We start from the raw sequence: 21,419 nt of genomic DNA on the forward strand, positions 1-21,419 counted from the left end.
TTTTTCTCAGAAAGGAAATTTTTATGTAGTAAGCAAGATTAGTAAAAATCATGTGTCTATTAGTAATGAAGACCTGATACATTCAGAAATGTGAAAAAGAGAAAGAAAAAAATGACCAAAAATATTCCTAAAAAGATGCCTCACAAGAAAAATATCAACCCAAGTTCTATCCCTCTCATTCAAGAGAATTTACCTCTTGTACAAATCAGCAACCTCCCTCCAAACAAAAAATCACTACTATTTGCATGCAAACTGAACATAAAACATATGCCTTAGTTATTGAACCTGAACATTAAGCGGAATTCGTGTAGAATATATTTTAATATGTTACTTCAGTACCCACTTGGTCTGGTTTACAATATTTGTTTGTAGATCAAGTTTGTGCATATTCCATAAGAATAGTGAACAATAAACCATGTATTGTCCCATTATTTCTTAAATGGCAGTTCTTGTAGTTCAAGAAAACCATTAAGATTATAAAGAGCTTTCCTGAAAGAAATTCTCAGATGAAAATACATTAAAGAGAAACTGAAAGTTAAACAAAGTTAGTTATTTTTCACTAAAATGGTGGGTTCAAAGTAGAATGTCGATTCTGAAGAGAAGCTTCATTTGTTTCCCCATGAGAAATGTCCAAATTTTCCTGGACTGACATAATTTTAAAACTAAGCTGAAAAAATATAGACCTTAAATTACTATAACTTGGAATAATAATGTCATGGCTTATGGAATGGGAAATAGAATTCTGTGTTTTTTTTTCAATCAAAAAAAGGAAACTGTAACACATTTTAAGGAAAAAAGCAAAACAAAACAAACCAGAACTATGAATATGGATAGCACTACCCTAGACTCCATGCACGGAACACCATCCAAGAATGAGTTATACATCAGTAACATCTTCATTAGAGTAATTGGCTGGGACTTATACTTCCCAGCAACAGAGCTCCTGGGTCAAAAATGTGAAAAAAAAAAAAAAAAGGAAGGGAGGACAAGGAGAAATGAGTGTATGCATGGTTCTGTTATACACATGATATTCAGCAGCATTAAAATAATACCTTCCACAGAGTCCTCCAAATGGGGCAATATCTTCCACTGTTAAACATGGGAAAGATTAGGAGAGTGGAACAGATTCCCTTGTAATTACAACATTTCCCATATTTGAATGACAAGCATGTTCAATTTGATGCTGTACATTAAGAATATGTTGTGAATACATATGAATAAAGCAAAATAAAAACAAAAAGCTACATTATGAACCTTAATAACTGGAAAAAAACATCTGTTTTAAAGTCAAGTAGGTATGCTCCTGGTCATATATGAGAGGTATGCCATAATCTATATATGACATAATCTATAGAAAGAAAAGCTAAAGAAAAGGAATCATGTGTTCAATACTTAGCATGTTTGTCCTAGGAAAAACAGTGATAATTCAGTGAATGTACCATGCAAACAACTAAAAAGTCCCCTTCTGGTTTCAAATGAATTTAGACAACAATCTTCCTTGACTAATTTTTCTTCTGTGTCAAATAAACCTTGTATGTACAGGACCAATCTAAATCCCTCTTCCCCTTCAAACACTAGAAATGAACATCCAAAAATATTCTACAATGCAAAGTACCTTAAGAAAGAGGATTCTGTATAGTACCAGTGATATAACTGATTTAAGGAAGGTGGGGTGTTATTGACACTTATGAGAGCCAGGTGGGCAATGGTGGTTTGATTTTCCTGGGGCTGCCTCCAACAATTGCATGGTCAGTTCATGCAGTGGTTTGCAGAACTCTGTGTAGCCCCCTCCTGTAAGACGCACAAAATCAAAAATGTCCTGGCAGGAGATGGCACCATCCAGACACATGAAGCTCCCATCTGTACCCAGGAGCCAGACACTGGCAAGCTTAGGCAGGGAAATCTTAGAGAGCTGGTTTGGGCATGCATTCTTTCCCCACAAAGGGTGGGGCTTCTCACCTCCAAGTAACAAATTCAGTAAGATGATTTTAGCCTGCAGCTTCCTTGTTTTGATAGCTTCTATGATGACCTCAATTATACCTGCTACTTCTGCTGTATTTTCATAGTTGTTTTTCCTTCCCAGACAACAATAACTGTAGGTTTAATATTCTCCAGTTCTCCATTCTTTAACCTCCATAAAACATGTCTTTTTGTATCTCCCCCAATTCCAAAATTCAGTGCATGAAGTGGGGGGGAAATGCCATATTTCATATTGCTGCGTTAATTGCACCATGGAGTCTCCCACCAGCAGTACAACAGGTTCACTGTCTTTACCAGGACAATTCTGTTGTGCCGAGACATCCATCTGTCATCATCTTAAATGTCTTCTGCTTCATGTGGAATAGCTGCTAGCTTTGAGTCTCCTTGACTCATTCTATCCTCAGGCAGAGAGTACATTCGAGTCGTTAATGGCTGAGGCTTCCATGGGTGGTGCACGTGTAGCTGAGTGGGTCCCAGTGGCCCCGCTCCAGTGTGCCTGCCCTTGGGCCCTAGCACCAGCCTCAGCCGCTTCTCCACCCATCTTGACCATGACAGCAAAGGCAGCTTTCCTTGGACCTTTTTTTCTTTTTTTCTTTTTCTTTTCTTTTTTTTTTTTTTTCTCAAATATGCTTCATTAAATGCTTTAAGTTTGCTATATTATTATTTTTGTCTAACATCCAACTGAGTGTTAGTGGGTGTGTTAGAGAGGATAGATCTAATGTCTAAGACTCAATTCCTTTATCTGACTTACAGAGATATGTATTAGTATTTGCCTGGGTTGGACAGAGGAATACAGGTAATTGATCCATTACTAGACATCATGTTTTACAAAAAAAAAAAAAAAGAAAGAAACTATATATACCTTACAAAAAGAAAATTGTCTCCTTTTTTTACCTATTTTACCTTAAACACCTATTTTACCTTTCTCATTAAAACCTAGTCTGTTTACCTTTAACCAGACTGAGAAATACTCTAGAAAGAATTAATCAGCATTAGTTGACTAACTGAAAACACACAATTTGAGTAACCTATTTTGCTGTAGGTCCAAAAAGATCAAACAAACAAGCAAACAAACAAATAAAAATAAATCAGCTCATACACCATCTATCGGAGACAGACAGGTGAAGACTATGCAATAAACACAACTAATGCTGTGACACAAAGTAATTGACAATATAGACAGAGGAAACATTAGTAAAGGAATAGAACTGAATAGATGTAATTCTTTCCTTTTTTCCAAATAAAATTCTGTCTTAAGAAAACCATGGGTTTTTGGCTGCAATGAGAATAAAAGGAAGAAATTGCAACTGAAATCTGGAAAGGCACTTTGCTGCCCGTCAGTGGAGGATCCTGAATGCATGTAAAGGAGTTTGGATTAGAAAAGATCTAAAAGTTTGGTAAGGAGAGTGGTAGGACTGGATATTATGGTATGTATGACCTACTATTTTCTTTTTTAGAAAGAAAAGTCTGCCTAGCATGTGGAATATGCTTAAGAGTGAGTAAAAACAAAAGCACAAATACTAGTTCTACAAGCTCCAATGAAAGACAGTTGAAACTTCTCTAAAGCAGTGGTAAAATCTATTTTACAACAAAATAGCTGGAAAAAAGAGGAGAAAAGAGAGAGTTGATGAAAAAGGAGAAGGATGTGGCTTATTTACACAGGCTGTAGGATCCAAGGAAAACCAGAAGTTTAGGGTGAAAATGGGAAATCATAATTTATATCTCTCCATTGTCAAATTATTTTGAACTACCTATAATTTTTTCTGAAACAAATGCTTTCAATTGTTTGCCCAATGGGATGTGTTCACTATATCGTACTTAGTTAAAATGTGAGCTTTTAGGGACTACAGCATATAACGCTGCTTCCACAAGCTTTAAAGTCTAATAACTAAATTGTTTTCCTGAATTCAGGCTTTTTTTTTTTTTTCCTGAGCATACTATTAAGTGCTACTGTAAAATTGGTTTTGTTATTAGCCTAGGGCTTCTAGTAAGCACTTTGCCTTTTCTAAAGGGTGAATATCACAGACCTTATGCCCTAAGTAATTGAGACATCAGTATGGGCTTAATTTTATTCATAGAGATTTACATTCAATTTCCATTAACCTTAATAGGAAGCCATTACCTAACTGGCATGGGTTATTGGTAATTCAGAATAATTCAAGATAGACTTACTTCATTTGACATATATTTTTTGTTATGAATGCATCAGGTTATATACTCCTAGGCAATTCTGCACACGGACAAAACTACTTATTTTATAGGAAACTTTTTAAAAAGCATTGAATCAGCTAAGAATGTTAAAGTATCTTTTAAAAATGCTCAGTTCCTATAATTTTATTAACAAATGTCTAATAATCTGGGAAGTTAGCTAAGAGAGATTTTCTCCTTGATATCTAAATATAGATCCAAACAGCAACACAAAATAACACAGAACATCATCACATGCCAAATATAAAAATAAATACATAGCTTTGCTGTTAATATTAGATTTTTAAAATGTAACCTATGAATTTGTATAATTTTGGGTGATTGAGTCATATGTGTGAATTCAAATATGTAAGATTGGGGAGCAGAAAAAATGAATTTGAATTTAATTTATAGAAGAAATAATAAAATTAAAACTTAGAATTAAATAATAAATGATTATATATATGAATATGTATGTGAATTAATAAGAGTGCCGGTTCCTGTTCACCTATAAATAAGGTGGTTGTAGAAAATAACAACAGCAAAACCACAGGAATCACTATGATAACATCACCCTTAAATTCTACCTTGACATTTCAACTTGTGTGTTACTTTTTAAAAAAATTTGTGCATTTAAATAGCATTTATAGTTATGTGTGTTCCATGTATTTGAGGCAGAATTAGTTATTGTGGAATAACCAATAAAAGTATATTTCCTTTCATTTGTAATGTTTTCCATGAGGCAAAATTAGGATAATATAAGCTGAAATTCTCTATTCCTGGAAGGAGTTAAAGAATACTTGTATAATGAATACTAAAATACAGCTAGTTGACTATAAATATAAATCAAATTTCTAAAATTCAAAGCTGTTTTGATTATATAACAGAAATATATTAAATTGCTTAGACTGCTGTTTTAACTTTCATTCAAGGGCAACTTTATAAAAATTCAATGAATGGGCCTAATATTTAGCAGTTTGTATGTGAAATAATCCTGGCTCTGTTAATCTTTCTTCTATTTTATCTAACCTGTGATTAAAGCAAGAGATAGAGAGACAGATAGAAGGGATTGCAGTTTTCTAAGACAATGATTTTCTTTTCTTTTTCTTTTTTCTTTTCTTTCTGAGAGGATTAGCAAGGGAGGGGCAGAGAGAAAGGACATAGGACACAAAATGAGCTCTGCATTGACATAGAGAGCCCAATGTGGGGCTCAAACTCACCAACCTTCAGATCATGACCTGAGTGGAGGTCGGAGGCTTAACCATCAGAGCCACCCAGATGCCCCAGAGCCAATGCTTTTCAAGGTCTCTATCATTGGGCATTCTCTCATTAGGGATTTTGTTTATATGTGTATTTGATTTAATAGGTCTGGAGTGAGGAATCTAAGACTACCTTTCTATCAACCTCCTACATAATGCCAATTTGAAAACTCTACTTTGGGTAACAAGTCCATTTCTTGTAATTTTCTAAGTGAGTAAATAGCTCAGGGTCACCCTTGATTTCTAAAGATCATAAAACTAATCATGGACAGAACCCAAACTATACAGTTGTTGTTCTTTCAGTGACTTCTAAATGATCTATATGTTTCTAAATATTGATAATGTCGTTCTCTATGTCACAGAATTTATATTTTAGTTACGTTTAATTCAGAACTAAGTCATCATTAGTGATAATCTTCAGTAAGTTATTGATAGTAGAAGGGGAACCCTAATTTAGGCAGAACACTGATAACCCTTAGAAGAAATGAGAACTTCAGTCTCACTCAGTACTGGGAGGAACAGCGGCCTGTAATATCAATATAATACTTACGGGTGTTGGCGGCATGGATGATTTAATATGGAAGTACCACATTGTGTCTCAATTTTGGTATGATGATTTGATTCAACTGAGACAAAAAAATTCATTTGGATTTAATCTTTAAACTTTTGTACATAAAGCATGCCAAACAATTGCAACAGAGTTCCCAACTGGTATAGAGATTTTCTTTAGCATGTATAATGAAGTTCACTGTAAACTGGAGTGAGGTTATAGCTAGGTCTGCCAGCTTGTTGTAAGCTGGAATGAGAAAGCACTGATAGTTGATTTGTATTGATGCAATCTGTAATCTGATTATGTTTCAATCTTTCCAAAAGCTTTTAAAATGTGTTGTGCAATAAAGCTGGATGATTACACATTGTCTTCCACTAATAACAGGTATAAATTCAGCACATCTTAAAAGCCTGTATGAATATGTCAGTTAACAGGAGTGATATTGATATTATCTACAGTGATGCATTTCAAGGAGAACACAAACAGTAAGATAAATGGAAATACAACTATTTTTTGAATAGACTCTTTCTAAGGGAAAATTTCCACTTATGTTTACAAGCTTTTAAGAACAGCAACCTAACAGTAAAAAATAGTTGGTGGTCTCAAGGAGCTAGAACTGTATCAAGTGGGTTCATTCATACTCTGGTCATTCTCTAAACAATGTTAACTACCTGGGGCACAGCATCTACTAAACTGTCTATTTTCATACTTGAATGAAAGACAGAGGCACATTGTTGATCATAACTAAAAATGAAAAAAAGAAAGGAAGGAAGTAAGGAAGGAAGATAACAAAACAAAGAATAAATAAAATCCCATGTTCACAAGGCCCATTCTATCCCCCACTTACTCAGCTTAGGGTCCTGTACTTGGTCCAATTCTCCAAAAAACACCCAGCTCTGGATTTTTCCTACTCTCTGCCTTCATCCGAAATAAGAACAATTGTCCTTTATCTTTCTGAATTGATCTCCTGTTGACAGAGCAATCTGTTTCATTGCATTGGTGATAAACAGTTCCACTTGTGTATCAATGACTCATGAATTATGGGATATATAGTTTCAATAAGGACACAAATTACTGGATTTAGAGAATGTAACATATTACTCCATTCATTCATCACATTTATATTGTATATTAAGATAGTCAACACTTGTGTTTTGCAAGACTAAATTAAAGAGGTAAAGATGATATTTCATATCCCTTACAACCTAAAAAATAATAATAAATGCAGAAATTTCAGGCATCTTAAAACCTCTTTGGGTGCACAATATTAATATATTTCATTTTGAGATGTTTAGGGACCAATACATTATATAACATAATTAACTATAAGTTATGCCTATGTATATGACTATGTCTATGGAAAAGTAAAAGAGTTAGATGTGCCTTTTTCTAAAAAAAATATAGGCATTTTAGTTTTACAACTCTGTATAGATAAAATGGAAGTGCATTTACTATGGACTAGTTCAGAACCAAATGAAACATTAGTAATTTATTTGATCTGAAAAATGCACTTGCAATTATATCCCAAGGATTCATTTTATATTACTAGGGTCCAAGACAACTCCGAAGGCAACTTTCATAAGCCAAAATTAATCTAAGATCTAAAGTTAGGAAAATTTACTTAGAACTAATACTACAAACATACACTTAAGTGCACACATGCACACAGAGTCACACATAGGTCTGCTCACATATGCTGGTAGTTTTTCTTTCTTTCCTACTTTCTTTCCCCAAACACCACATGGACAAAATGATAAAAACATTTTGGAACTAATGTAGACGGGCATTCAGGTAACTTAACAGAAGATAAGAAACTACCTAACAGCATAATTTGGCCCTTAAAGCCATTGGTGACATTTCTAAACATCTAATAATTACACACTTGAACCTCTTTCTAGAGTTCAATGTGAAGTTAAAGCTCACCTCAGGGCTTACTGAAGCTTACTCACTGTCAAATCTAAACTTTTCTCTGCCTGGCTAGAAGGAATGTTGATTTCCACAACTCTATAATCTTGCAATTCAGCTACAACATTCTTTATATTGGTTTGTGTCACTTAACAGTAAACTTATTTGTGCCTATTTTTGTTCCACTTTTATAACAAACAGAAACATGCGACAGTATTATTTCATTCATATTTGTTTGCTTTCTGGTTATATCACAAGAGTTATTCTCAAAAAGATTATATGTATCATATAGTTATGTTTCCCAAACCCTTCCAATTCAGTTGTTAATTCAAAAAGTCTCTCTGAAGACAGATTGCTACTATTTTAATATTTCTTGGCATAACAGCTTCCCATTTAGCTGCAAAATTGTATTCTAATTAAATTCTTTTCAAGAAGCTATGCAAATTATTGGCAGACTTAATACTCCCAGCATGTATCCTTTCTTCCACTGCAAGATTTCAGGAGTTTCATGCACAATTAATTTACTAGTGACAATATCTTTATGTGTGTGATTCATAATACTGTATTATTTGGGGATATCTCCTTCCTTTAAAAGAAAAGCCAGGAGATAGAGACATTTTTTAATTTTCATTTTTTTCTCTGACTGCCATTTAACTTCATTTGGATGACTGAATTGAACTTTTAGAAAACTTACTTTTACAGACTGTTTTCATTGATGACTTTGTATCAAAGCCTAAATTTCAAATAGGCACAGATATTTCTTTCATTCTCTTTGTCACATGGTTGTATGTGCAGACAGTACAAATTCCTTTTTCTTTACTCTGTACAATATATAACCCTTTTCTCTTTGAATCCAATTATGTATTCCTCTCTTTTGGTTCCCACCAGTGGCCTCTTAACTAATTCTAGGCCGTTTGAGAAATTATTTAATTTCTGGCAGGCTAGCCTAAAATCAATTAGAATACAATTTATTTCAACCAGTTTTTATGAAATCTTAAAATCTAAAAATAATTGAGACAAAAACTCTTAATAAACATTTATTGAATAAATTTCTCCACATCTGCAATGATAAGACAACATTTCCTCATCAATTTTCCTAAACGGACCTACTGAAATTCATTGCCAATTATGATAGTAAAGGTGCATTACCCCAGTCAAATTCCTTAATCTCTCTGTGGCTCAGCCTCTTTGCTGTGATATTGGGATAAAAGTAATATTTATTTCATAGAATTATTTTGAGGATTAAATGAAATATATATGCAATGAATGGATCAGTGTCTGTCATATATTATTCAAACAATAACCACCACCACGACCACAACCACAATGATAATTGGCTTTCCTAAATAACATGTGGTAGCTTCCGTTAGTTCTTTAGGAAGATAGAGAAATAGCAGACAGGTGGCATGGGACTAGTCAAGTCCAGGAACTCAGAGTAGAAAACACAAAGATCAGAAATAATATTAACATTTGACAGGTTGAATAGAAAGTAGAGTAAGAGCACAAGGTTATAGGTAGGTTTTGAATTTGTGTGATGTGGAACTAATTTAAAAAAATGGCCAAGGAGAATGGGAGAAAAACACAAGGCTTATGAGAACTGTTCTTTTGACAATCAACATAGAATGCATCAGGGTAGGAATGAGAGGATCATCATAAATAACCAAAACCCAAAACAAAAAAAAAACAAATATGCAGTAACTTAAACAGTACCAACAATCTCTTTCAACAAAAACTACCAGTCTCTTTTAGACAGACTGATTAAATTATTCACATAATTCAATTGATGGGAATAAATATAGCATGTCCCTTTTATAACATATTTTGTTCTATTTCTCACACATTTAGTCTGGTTCCAATCTTTAAACATTTATATTTTTATAAAGTTACTTTTCTTATCATTTAAGTTAGGCTTTGCATCTAATACCACATATTCTGAAATGCTAGGAGTTTTTCCAACCAATCCCATTACATTAAAAGAGAATACCAACAACTATGGATTTTGAATATTTATTATGTACCAGTAGCTGGTGTAACCTGTTCTAATCCATTTGCTTTTCATTGCAGTCTGATGGAATACTACTGAGAGGTGAGGATAAAGGTAACTTGGTCCCAGATCTCATGGAGAACATTAAGATGATCAGTCTGCCTCTTTAGTAAACAAATAATGTGGGAGCACCATGATGACTACAGAGGAACCATTACAATATCATTACTGTGGTAAAGCTTCTGAACAAAGTCAAATAATTATAGATAGCTGATTTAATTTTTTATGCCTCTTATATATTTTCCCTCTTTAAGAATATATTTTACTTAAGCAATCGAAGGAACCACAAGAGGACAGTAGGTCTGGATATTCTGCAGTGAGAACTGCCCCCTGGCCCTCCCACATTCCTACTACAAGGAAGCACACTTTCATTGTCAAACATCATTCTCCTTGGATGGACATCGTTGAAAACTAATTTAAAGGCAATGTTTCCAGGTGGATGAGAGCTTAGCTGCATAGAATAAGTGAATAAGCGTAACTTATTCTTGCCTAGAGAGAGTAAGAGGGGTTGAACTACATTTCAGTGTATCATTCAGAGACGATAAATGTAACACACCTTGTATAGCAGCATCAATCTGTGGCCAAGACACACAGCTGTGACAATGTCCCCTCTCTTCCAATTCTTCACAGTCACTTTCTTCCTCATTGCTTATGCATCAGGAGAGAGAACTTTTCCCCAACTGGTCACTTTCCTCCTGAGATCAGGTGAGAGACATAATGAAATAATAAACATTAAATCAATTCCTTTATCTTAGAGAAAATAGCTCAATAAATCAAAACAATCCTTTGTCTTTCTGCATAGGGATAGTTAATCATATTCATTGTGTGGTTTTTATTGAAAGAAGAGATAATCATTATATTCTATAACAAAATAATCAAATATACTCTGATGCCTATTTAAACCTTTTCATCTAAATGCCAAGCTTATATAATTAAATGGGATTTTAAGATAATTTCTTTTAAAAAATGTTTACATCATAAAGTATATCATTTAAAGTATTGCCTTATACATGGCATAGTGTCCATTCAGTGTTTTGATGTTTTAAGATTATTTCTTGCCCACTTAAGTCTCTTGTTCACTTTTATTTTCTAAAATACACTGAAATCAAGGAAATGAATACACATACACAAGGAAATGAATCATTATGTGCCAGGAAAACTAGTGGCACAGTAAATTATGGTCCCTAATGTTTAATGTTTATACTAAATAAATACATTTTTCTTGATAAAGCCCAATAACATATTTTAATGTTAAAAAAGTAAGAATATCACAAAAATATGAGTGATCTATAAATAAAAAAGATTTTGAATAAGAAATAAGTGTCTACAATCTCAATGCTGACAAAGCCAAATTCTGCCTGTTTTGAAAATATATTTTTACTTATTTTTGATATTTTCACTTTATAGAATTGTCTGAAAATATTTCAATAACAACAAAGGGAGTTTTAGAGCTTATGGAAAGCAACTTAAAATTAAATGATATAAGTATATGCACCTTAAGAATATACTTTTGTTGAGCTCTCGGAAGTAGTATGCATTGTGAAATTATTCTTTGATGAACTGGCAGAATAGAGTTATTAAAATGACAATTTGTTTGTTTTGGTTTTGTAAATTGCTGAGCAGCTGTGTTCCCATGTAACTGAGATCAGTAGATAGGATTTCAGAAAGCTGGGCAGACAAAAGTATTCCAGGTGGCGAAACTGTGAATCAAATATTTTCACATTCAAAACAAGAAACCTTGCTCTTATAGTCTATCATTCATATTCTACATGCACAGAAAAAACACAACTTCACATTTTGAATACTGCCTTTGATCAAAAAAGGAGTTGATATTTCTAATTCCTATTACAATATTAATTAGCTAATTGAAGAAAATAGGATTTGATAGTAAAACCATTAGGAAAATAAAAGCCATCTGTTAACAAGTTTTATAACATTTTTAACTAAAGTCAATTTAGATTCATGCAATGCCTTTAACTATTAGCACGACAAGTTTCAATGTTATTCTCAAGCAATAGAAAAGACTGCAAAACCTACATATAAAAAAAGAGTAGGTAAAATGCAAAGAGCATCTACTATTCAGATAAGAGCGGACCTCCAAAATCAGTAAAGAAGAGAACCTTTAAAACTTCAGTGGCAATCAGAAAAATGTAGTTAAGAGTCATTCGTAGCCACACTTAATTTCATGAAAGTATAAGCTGTATGACCATTTCATTTAGTTGGTAGTAATATATTATTGTATTAGTTTTCACTAAAAATTCACCCTAAGGTATTTTCTGATAATCTATTCATTGTTCCTCTTTTAAAAAATTTCCATTGTTTATATTTATTTCTGAGAGAGATAGAGAGACAGTGTGAGCAGGGGAGGGTTAGAGAGAGGGAGATACAGAATCTGAAGCAGGCTCCAGGCTCTGAGCTAGCTGTCAGCACAGAGCCGGACATGGGGTCCGAACCCACAGACTGTGAGATCATGACCTGAGCCCAAGTTGAATGCTTAACTGACTGAGCCACCTAGGCTCCCCTCATTGGTCCTCTTTAATAAAACATTTATTCTTTATGTATTTCATTATGATTGTCGTGGATTATTCAAACTATTCACTTTCTGACAAGTTAATTTTTAGCCATTTTTACTGATTATTGGACTTCCACCAAAATGCAAGACTAATTACATTCATGTTCTTAATGAATAGGTGCTCTTTCTTAAATATATAATAATTTTCTAGATAAATTAAGAAAAATATACATTTTGAAAAGTTAAATTATATTTTCTAAAGTTTTGATGCATTTTTGCATTGGTAAAGTAAAATTTAGCTGTGTATGAAACCAGATCAAGAAAGCAATATACAGTTTAGGCTAAGAATTTGAAATTACACAAAGACATTGATATATTTTTTTTTCATTCAAAAATTTAAAAGGATTCAGAAGGTATAGATAGTAATTAGGTCAGAATAGTATATGACTTTGGTGGCATATATATAAGTAAGGATTGTCTGGGACAACAATATCCAAGAAGAACAGAAAGGGAAAGAATGATTATTTAAAAAATTCAATTTATATTCTATATAGAGAGCTTTGAACAGGAGCTATACTCCTGTTCTCACAAAAGGAAAAGAAAAGCTAAAAAACTGAAAATCAACAACTCTTTTTAAACTCATCAGAGAACTGAGGTGTGAAAGGGCAAATCACCTTCCTGAAAACTGGAGAGAAACGAAGATAACAAAAATCACATCTTACCTAAAGCAAAAACCCAGAAGCAAAAGCCTACCACTCAAGCCAATACTAGTAGGAACACTTAAACTGTAACTGACAAGTTTCTGGAGATGTAGTGTGGAATAGCTTGAGTGTTAAAACAAAAACGAAAACAAACAAACAAAAACCCCACCTCTAGATGTGTAGTCTTAGGGGCCCCCACACTTTCATGAGTTTCACCTTTCGGAACCCAGTGAGGTTTTCAGGATAATGATCTATGAAAAATTCCCCAGTCAGCCTAGGAGAAAGGGAGTACCAAACACCATCTCCCTGTAGCCTTCCTAACACCAAAGAACAGATGAGGCTAACTGATGAGGATAGTAAGATACAAATGTGATGGTCACAAACTACGAACATAGGCTCATTAAGAGATTGAAATAGAGCCAAACCATTATGGATTATTTTTCCTATCCCCACATTTTACCATATCAGTCAGATTCCTGTATACCATCTAGAAGAACTGCAAGGCTCAAACTCTATTTTAAAAAGAGTCTTTAGAAAAACTCAAGACAACATGAGAGATTAAGATGGAATGCTAGTAGAAATTCAACCCCTAATATCTAACTCTACAGAAACAGTGAACATAACCTACCTTCTAGCCAGATAAACATAAAACCTCACACTGTTTGCCACAGTTTCTTTCACTAGACAATCATGTCAAGCGTTTAAGAAAAAGTCACCAAAAGGAAAATTCCAAAAAGTTTGAATAGACAAAGCAATAATCAGATATTGAGGAGATTTTGACATTATCAGACTGGAGTCTTAAAATAACTATGATTAATGTGGTAAAGGCTCTTACCATATTAATCACAGCAAAAAAAAAAAAAAGTGGACAACTTGGAAAATCAAAAGGGTAATGTAATCATGGAGATGAAAACTCAAAGGAAGAATCAACAGGGTATCATAGAAATCAACACTATAACAGAAATAAATACTGTCTTTGAAGTGCTCATTAGTAGACTGGACATACCCATGGAGAGAATAAATAACCCAGAAGATATACCAATATAAACCAAACAACACGCATCCCAGGGGTGCGTGGGTGGCTCAGTTAAGCGTCCAACTCTTGATTTTGGCTAAGGTCATAATCACAAGTTTGCAGGATTGAACCCTGTGTCAGACTCCACATTCAGTGTGGAGCCTGCTTAAGAATCTCTTTCTCTCACTCCCTCTGCCCTATCCCCTACTCACACACACTATCTCTCTAAAAACAAAACAAAACAAAACAAAACAACTCCAAAACTGAAAACAAAGAGATAGATGAATAATAAAGAGATAGATAAATAGATATATAAGCAAACAAACAAGTAAATAAATTAATGGAGTTTCTAGGAATTGAGGGACAATTACAAAAGTCCAACATGCATGTACTGAGAATGTAATAACATAGGAGAAGAAAGAAGGAAAGGAACAAATATTTGACTTAAAAATGACTCATTGTTTTCCTAAATTAATAACAGACACCAAACTACTGATCCAGAAAGTTCCAAGAACACCAAACATGAAAATGCAAAAAATTTACACCTAGGTATATCATTTTCAAATGGCAAAAAATCAAAAACAAAGACACAAATTTTAAAAATCTAGGAAGCAGGATAAAGCTTACTATAGAGGAACAAGGATAAGAACGACATACAATATATCTTCCAAAACCATGCAAGTAGGAAAATAGAGAATAATTAAAAGTGTTAGAGAAGAAAAACAAACACATAAACAACAACACCAAAATTCTGTAATCAGTAAAACTGTCCTTCAAAAGCAAAGAAAAAAAAAAAAAACTTTCTCAGGAAAAAAAAATTGGAAGAGTTTGTCACCAATAGACTTATCAAGAAAGAAATGTTATGGGCGCCGGGGTGGCCCAGTCAGTTAAGCGTCCAACTTCAGCTCAGGTCATGATCTCGTGGTTCATGGGCTTGAGCCCTGTGTTGGGCTCTGTGCTGACAGCATGGAGCCTGGAGCCTTTCTCTCAATTCTGTGTACCCTTCTCTCTCTGCTCCTCCCCCACTCATGCTCTGTCTCTCTCTGTCTCTCAAAAATAAATAAACATTAAAAAAAAATTAATGTTAAAAAAGGCTCCTTAGAGAAAAGAAAATTTTAAGTTATACACTGAGATTTATATGAAGAAATGAAATATATCAGAGAAGGAATCATTAAAGATAGAATAAATATTTTCTTTTTCATATTCTTAATTGATCTAACACAGAATAATTTGTTGAAATTATAATGGCAAACTGTACTTGGTGATTATAGGTTAATCATAAGTGAAATGAATTAGAACAATCATACAGGAGAATGGGGAGAAGAACTGGGAATATAGTTTTGAGTTACCTGCACTATTCATCAAGTATTAGAGAGATATTTGAAAATAGATTAGTTGTAAATGTGTATTGTAAATTTTAGAAAAAACATTAAAAGTATCCTAAAAAAGAGTACAACTAATATGCTAATAAAAGGACAGAAAATCCAATCATATAAAATGCTGAATTAAAATCAGAAAGGCAAAAGCACTTGAAGACAAAAAGAAAGAAAGAACAAGATGATAAATAAAAAACAGTTACTTATAGGATAGACATTAAACCAACTTTTACATTAATAATCACTTTAAATGAGATTAATGCAAATTAAAAGATACTAACTTGCAGTGGATAAAATCAAGATACTCAACTGTATGTTGCCGGGAGCCGCACCAGCCTCTCTGGATGGCAGTCACAGCAAGGAAACTGGTATCTCCTTCTGCTACTACTGGCTCATGTTGTAAATGAGGCTGCTAGTATTGACCAGGTCTCACAATATTCCAGATCAGACCAATATTCCCTACACAGATTGCTCATAAGGAAAGGCATGTCCTTGCCTTTCCAAAGATGATTGTCAAAAGGCTCTTCCTAAGGGCCTTGCAGATCCAAGACTTCCGTAATAAAGGGGGCTTGAGTCTGGCCCTGAGACAAAGAGCCTAATTTAGAAATAAGGGCAGATATCCACCCTCACCCATTTGTTTCTGCTTGGAGCATTTTCTGGCCTTGTATATAGGCTGATTACTCCCTGTGAAGGAACCTATTGAGGAACTACTTTTGTCATTATGGGAGCCCAGGTGTTTCGTGGAAGACCTGTTTTTCTTGATACTTCCACCTTAGAAGAAGTAACTTCACCCTTTTTATGCTAAAACTTTGTCTAAAGATACCTTCTTCCCCATAGGATAAGTATCTCAATCACTATTGATAAAGGTTATGCAGGAGTCTTCTAGATTTCCCAGAAATTCTTACATATCAAAAGTTTGTCATCAGAAATCACTATCTAAGGCAAATGCCACTTCTGTGCCATCCCGCAAATACTTATAAAATAAAGTTGAGCCCCAGTCAGAGCAGAGATGCCTGCCTGGTGATCAGAAAGAATCTCTGGGGCTCTCTCACTCTCTCTCGCCGACACCGTCCATCCTTCAGGGACCCCTGGATATGCCGGATTCGGCCTCCGACAGTATGTTGACTATACGAAGTCTCTTTTAAATTAAAGACACAGAGAGAATTAAAAATAAAATGAAGGAGAGGGAGAGGCAAGATGGTGGAGAAGTAGGGAGCTCCGTATATTTCACTCGCCCCCATCTCTCAAACGGAGAACGCCTGAAGCCATAGGAACCCTTACAGAATCCAAGAGTTTGGGAGCAAAAGGAGACAGAGTCCGCTTAGAAAACCTTATAGCAGCTACCTCAAGAAGCAAGCCAAAGTACACACTGTGGAGAATCCCAAATGCCACTACAAGTAGGGAAATAAAATAACTAATGTCTCAATACGAGAGACCAAGAGACACCACACAAAGGACACTTCCTGAATGGACAGGCACTGGACAGTCAAAGAGCCTTCTTTAATATAGCAGTACTCGCAGGTGCAAAGTGCATAACAAGCTTTTAAAACTACCAAGAGATAGAAAACTAACCAAGATGACCGAAGTGAAGAACCCTCCCCTAAAGACATTCCAGGTAAAAATGACAGATAAAGAACTGCTCAAAACAGATATAGAACATAACTGAACAAGAATTTAGGACAATAGTCATAAAATTAATCCCTGGGCTAGAAAAAGGCATGGGAGACATCAGAGAAACTATTGCCACAAAGACTATGAAGCTTAAAAATAGTTGTGATGAATTAAAAAATGCTATAAATGAGATGCGTTTTAAAATAGAGGCGTCCAGTGATGGATTGAAGAGGCAGAAAGGAGAATAAGTGATTTAGAAGACATAATTATAGAAAAAGAGGAAGCTGACAAAAAGAGATATAAACTGATCCAGGAACATGAAAGAGTTTGAGAGCTGAGTGATACAATCAAATAGAACAATATCCCTATCATAGGAATTTCAGAAGATGAAGAAAGAGAGAAAGGCGCTGAAGGAGTCCTTGATCAAATTATAGCAGAGAACTTCCCCAATCTGGGGAAGGAAACAGACGTTGAAATCCAAGAGAACTTATAAGAACCCCCCTCAGACATAACTTGAATCAATCTTCTGCACGACATATCATAGCGAAATTGGCAAAATATAAGGACAGAGAGAGAATTCTGAAAGTAGCTAGGGAGGAAAGCGCCCTAACATACAAAGGGAAACCTATCAGAATGGTGACAGACCTATCTACTAAGACTTGGCAGGCCAGAAAGGAATGGCAAGAGATCTTTAATGTGATGAATAGAAAAAAATATGCAGCCAAGTTTCCTCTAACCAGAAAGCCTGCCATTCAGAATAGAAGGAGAGATAAAAATCTTTCCAAATAAACAAAAATTAAAAGAATTCGTCACCACTAAAGCAGCCCTACAAGAAATCCTGAGGGGGGCTCTCTGAGGGAAATGTTTCAAATGCAAGATACCAGAGACACCACCACAAGCATGAATCCCACAAAGGACATGACGACTCTAAACCCATATTTTTCAATAATAACACTGAATGTAAATGGACTAAATGCTCCAATCAAAAGACATAGAGTAGCAGAATGGATAAAAAAACAAAACCCATCTATTTACTGTCTACAAGAAACTCATTTTAGACTGGAGGACATCTTCAGATTGAAAGTAAGGAGATGGAGAAATGTATATCATGCTACTGGAAGTCAAAAGAAAGCTGGAGTAGCTAGGCTTACATCAGACCAACTGGAATTTAAAGTAAAGACAGTAACAAAGGATGAAGAAGGGCATAATATAATAATTACAGGGTCTATCCATCAGGAAGAGCTAACAGTTATAAATGTCTACGCACCAAATATGGGAGCACCTAAATATATATAACAATTAATCACAAACAGAAACAATCATATGGATAAGAATGTGCTAATCACGGGGGACTTTAATACTCCACTAACAGCAATGGATTGATCAACTACACAGAAAATCACTAAAGAAACAATGGACTTAATGACACACTGGACTAGGTGTATTTGAAAGATATATTTAGAACTCTACATCTTGAGTCCATGGAATTCATTTTCTTCTCAAGTGCTCATGGCACATTCTCCAAGATAGATCACATGCTGGGACATAAAGAGCTCTCAATAAATATAAAAGAACTGTGATCATACCATGTGCACTTTCAGATCACAATGCTATGAAACTCAAAATCAATCACAAGAAGAAGTCTGGAAAACCTCCAAAAACATGGAGGTTAAAGAACACCCTAGTAAAGAACGAATGGACCAATCAGCCAATTCAAGAAGAAATTAAAAATATATACAGAACCAAATGAAAATACAACAATCCAAACTCTATGGAATGCGGCAAAGGCAGTCCTAAGAGTAAAGTACATTGTACTCCAGGCCTACTTCAAGAAATTAGAAAAAGTGCAAGCACAAAATCAAACCTTAAGGAGCTATAAGGAGAGCAACAAGAGCACCCCAAACCCAGTAAGAGAAGGGAATAAAAATCAGGGCAGAAATAAACAATATAGAAACCAAAAAACAGTTGAATAGATCAATGAAACCATGAGCTGGTTTTTTGAAAAAATAAGCAAAATTGACAAAACTCTAGTTAGGCTTCCCAAAAAGAAAAGAGAGAGCACTCAAATAGGCAAAATCATGAATGAAAATGGAATTATTACAACAAACCCCTCAGAAATACAAGCAATTATCAGGGAACACTATGAAGAATTATATGCCAACAAACTGGACAACTTAGGAGAAATGGACAAATTCCTAAACACACACCCACTACCGAACTTTACATGGGAAGGGATAGAAGATCTGAATAGACCCATAACTAGTGAGGAAATTGAATCAGTTATCAAAAATCTCCCAACAAATAAGAACCCTGGGCCAGATGGCTTCCCTGGGGAATTCTACCGGACATTTATAACAGAATTAATACCCATTCCACTCTAGCTATTCCAAAATATAGAAATTGAAGGAAAACTTCTGGACTCATTTTATGAAGCCAGCATCACTTTAATTCCCAAGCCAGACAGAGACCCAGCAAAAAAAAAGAGAAGTACATGCCAATATCCTTGATGAATACAGATTCAAAAATCCTCAACAAGATACTTGCACATCGAATTCAACAGCACATGGAAAGAATTATCCACCATGATCAAGTGGGTTTCATTCCTGGGTTATGGGCTAGTTCAATATTCACAAATCAATCAATGTGATACATCACATTAACAAAAGAAAAGATAAAAATCATATGATCCTGTCAATAGATGCAGAAAAAGCATTTGATAAAATACTTCTTTCCTAGTAAAGACCCTCGAGAAAGTCGGGATAGAAGAAACTTACTTAAACATCATAAAAGCCGTCTATGAGAAGCCCTCAGCTAACATCATCCTCAATGGGGGAAAAACTGAGAGCTTTCCCCCTGAGATCAGGAACATGACAGGGATGTCCACTTTAGCCACTGTTGTTTAACATAGTGCTGGAAGTCTTAGCATCAGCCATCAGACAACAAAAGTAAATAAAAGGCATCAGAATTGGCAAAGAACAAGTCAAATTTTCGCTTTTCACAGAAGACAAGATACTCTGCATAGAAAACCCCACAGACTCCACCAGAAGCCTACTAAAACTAATCCATGAATTCAGCAAAGTTGCAGGGTACAAAATCAATGTACAGAAATTGGTTGCATTTTTATACACTAATAATAAAGCAACAGAAAGAGAAATCAAGAAAATGATCCGATTCACAACTGCACAAAAAAAAACAAAAAACTGAAATACCTAGGAATAAACCTAATCAAAGATATAAGAGATCTGTATGATGAAAACTATAGAAAATTTATGAAAGAAATTGAAGAAGACACAAAGAACTGGAAAAACATTCCATGCTCATGGATTGGAAGAATAAATATAATTAAAATGTCATTACTCCCCAAAGCAATCTACACATTCAATGCAATCCCAATCAAAATTGCACCAACATTCTTCTCAAAACTAGAACAAACTATCCTAAAATTTGTATAGAACCACAAAAGACCCCAAATAGCAAAGTAATGTTGAAGAAGGAAACCAAAATAGGAGGCATCACCATCCCAGACTTTAGCCTCTACTACAAAGCTGTCATCAGCAAGAGAGTATGGTATTGGCACAAAAACAGATACAAAGACCAATGGAACAGAATAGAGAACTCAAAACTGGATCCACAAATGTATGGCCAACTAATCTTTGACAAAGCAGCAAAGAGTATCCAAAGGAAAAAAGACAGCCTCTTTAACAGATGGTGCTGGAAGAACTAGACAACAACATGCAGAAGAATGTAACTAGATCATTTTCTCACACCATATACAAAAATAAATTGAAAATGGATAAAGGACCTGAACGTGAGACAGGAAACCATCAAAATCCTAGAAGAGAAAGGAGGAAACAACCTCCTTGACCTCCATCACAGCAATTTCTTACTTGACACATCCCCAAAGGCAAGGGACTCAAGAGCAAAAATGAACTATTGGGAAAATAAATAAAATAAAAAATAAAAAATAAATAAATGAAAAGCGAATAAAAGAAAACTATATATATGAAGAGATATCCCATGTTCAAGGATAGGAAAATAATATCATTAATATATCAGTTCTTTCCAGTTTGATTATAGATTCAATGCAACGTCAGTCAAAATCCCAGTTGCTTATTTTGTAGGTACTGGCAAACATATCTATAGTTTGTATGGAAAGGGAAAAGACCCAAAATAGCCAATGCCATACTGCAGAAGAAGAAACACATTTTGAGGACTGGCACTACCTAATTTCAGGACTTAATATAAAACTACAGTAATCAATATAGCTTAGTATGAGGGG

At 34.6% G+C, this 21,419-nt stretch overlaps 1 pseudogene; it reads right to left on the minus strand.

Annotated features, from left to right (window-relative positions):
* Positions 1-1,599: 1,599 nt before the first annotated feature.
* Positions 1,600-2,361, minus strand: LOC120222494 (annotated as a pseudogene).
* Between the last annotated feature and the right edge of the window lie 19,058 nt (positions 2,362-21,419).

This window comes from Hyaena hyaena, unplaced genomic scaffold (genome assembly GCF_003009895.1).
Source record: "Hyaena hyaena isolate Hyena2069 unplaced genomic scaffold, ASM300989v1 scaffold_893, whole genome shotgun sequence".
Classification (NCBI taxonomy): Eukaryota; Metazoa; Chordata; class Mammalia; order Carnivora; family Hyaenidae; genus Hyaena; species Hyaena hyaena.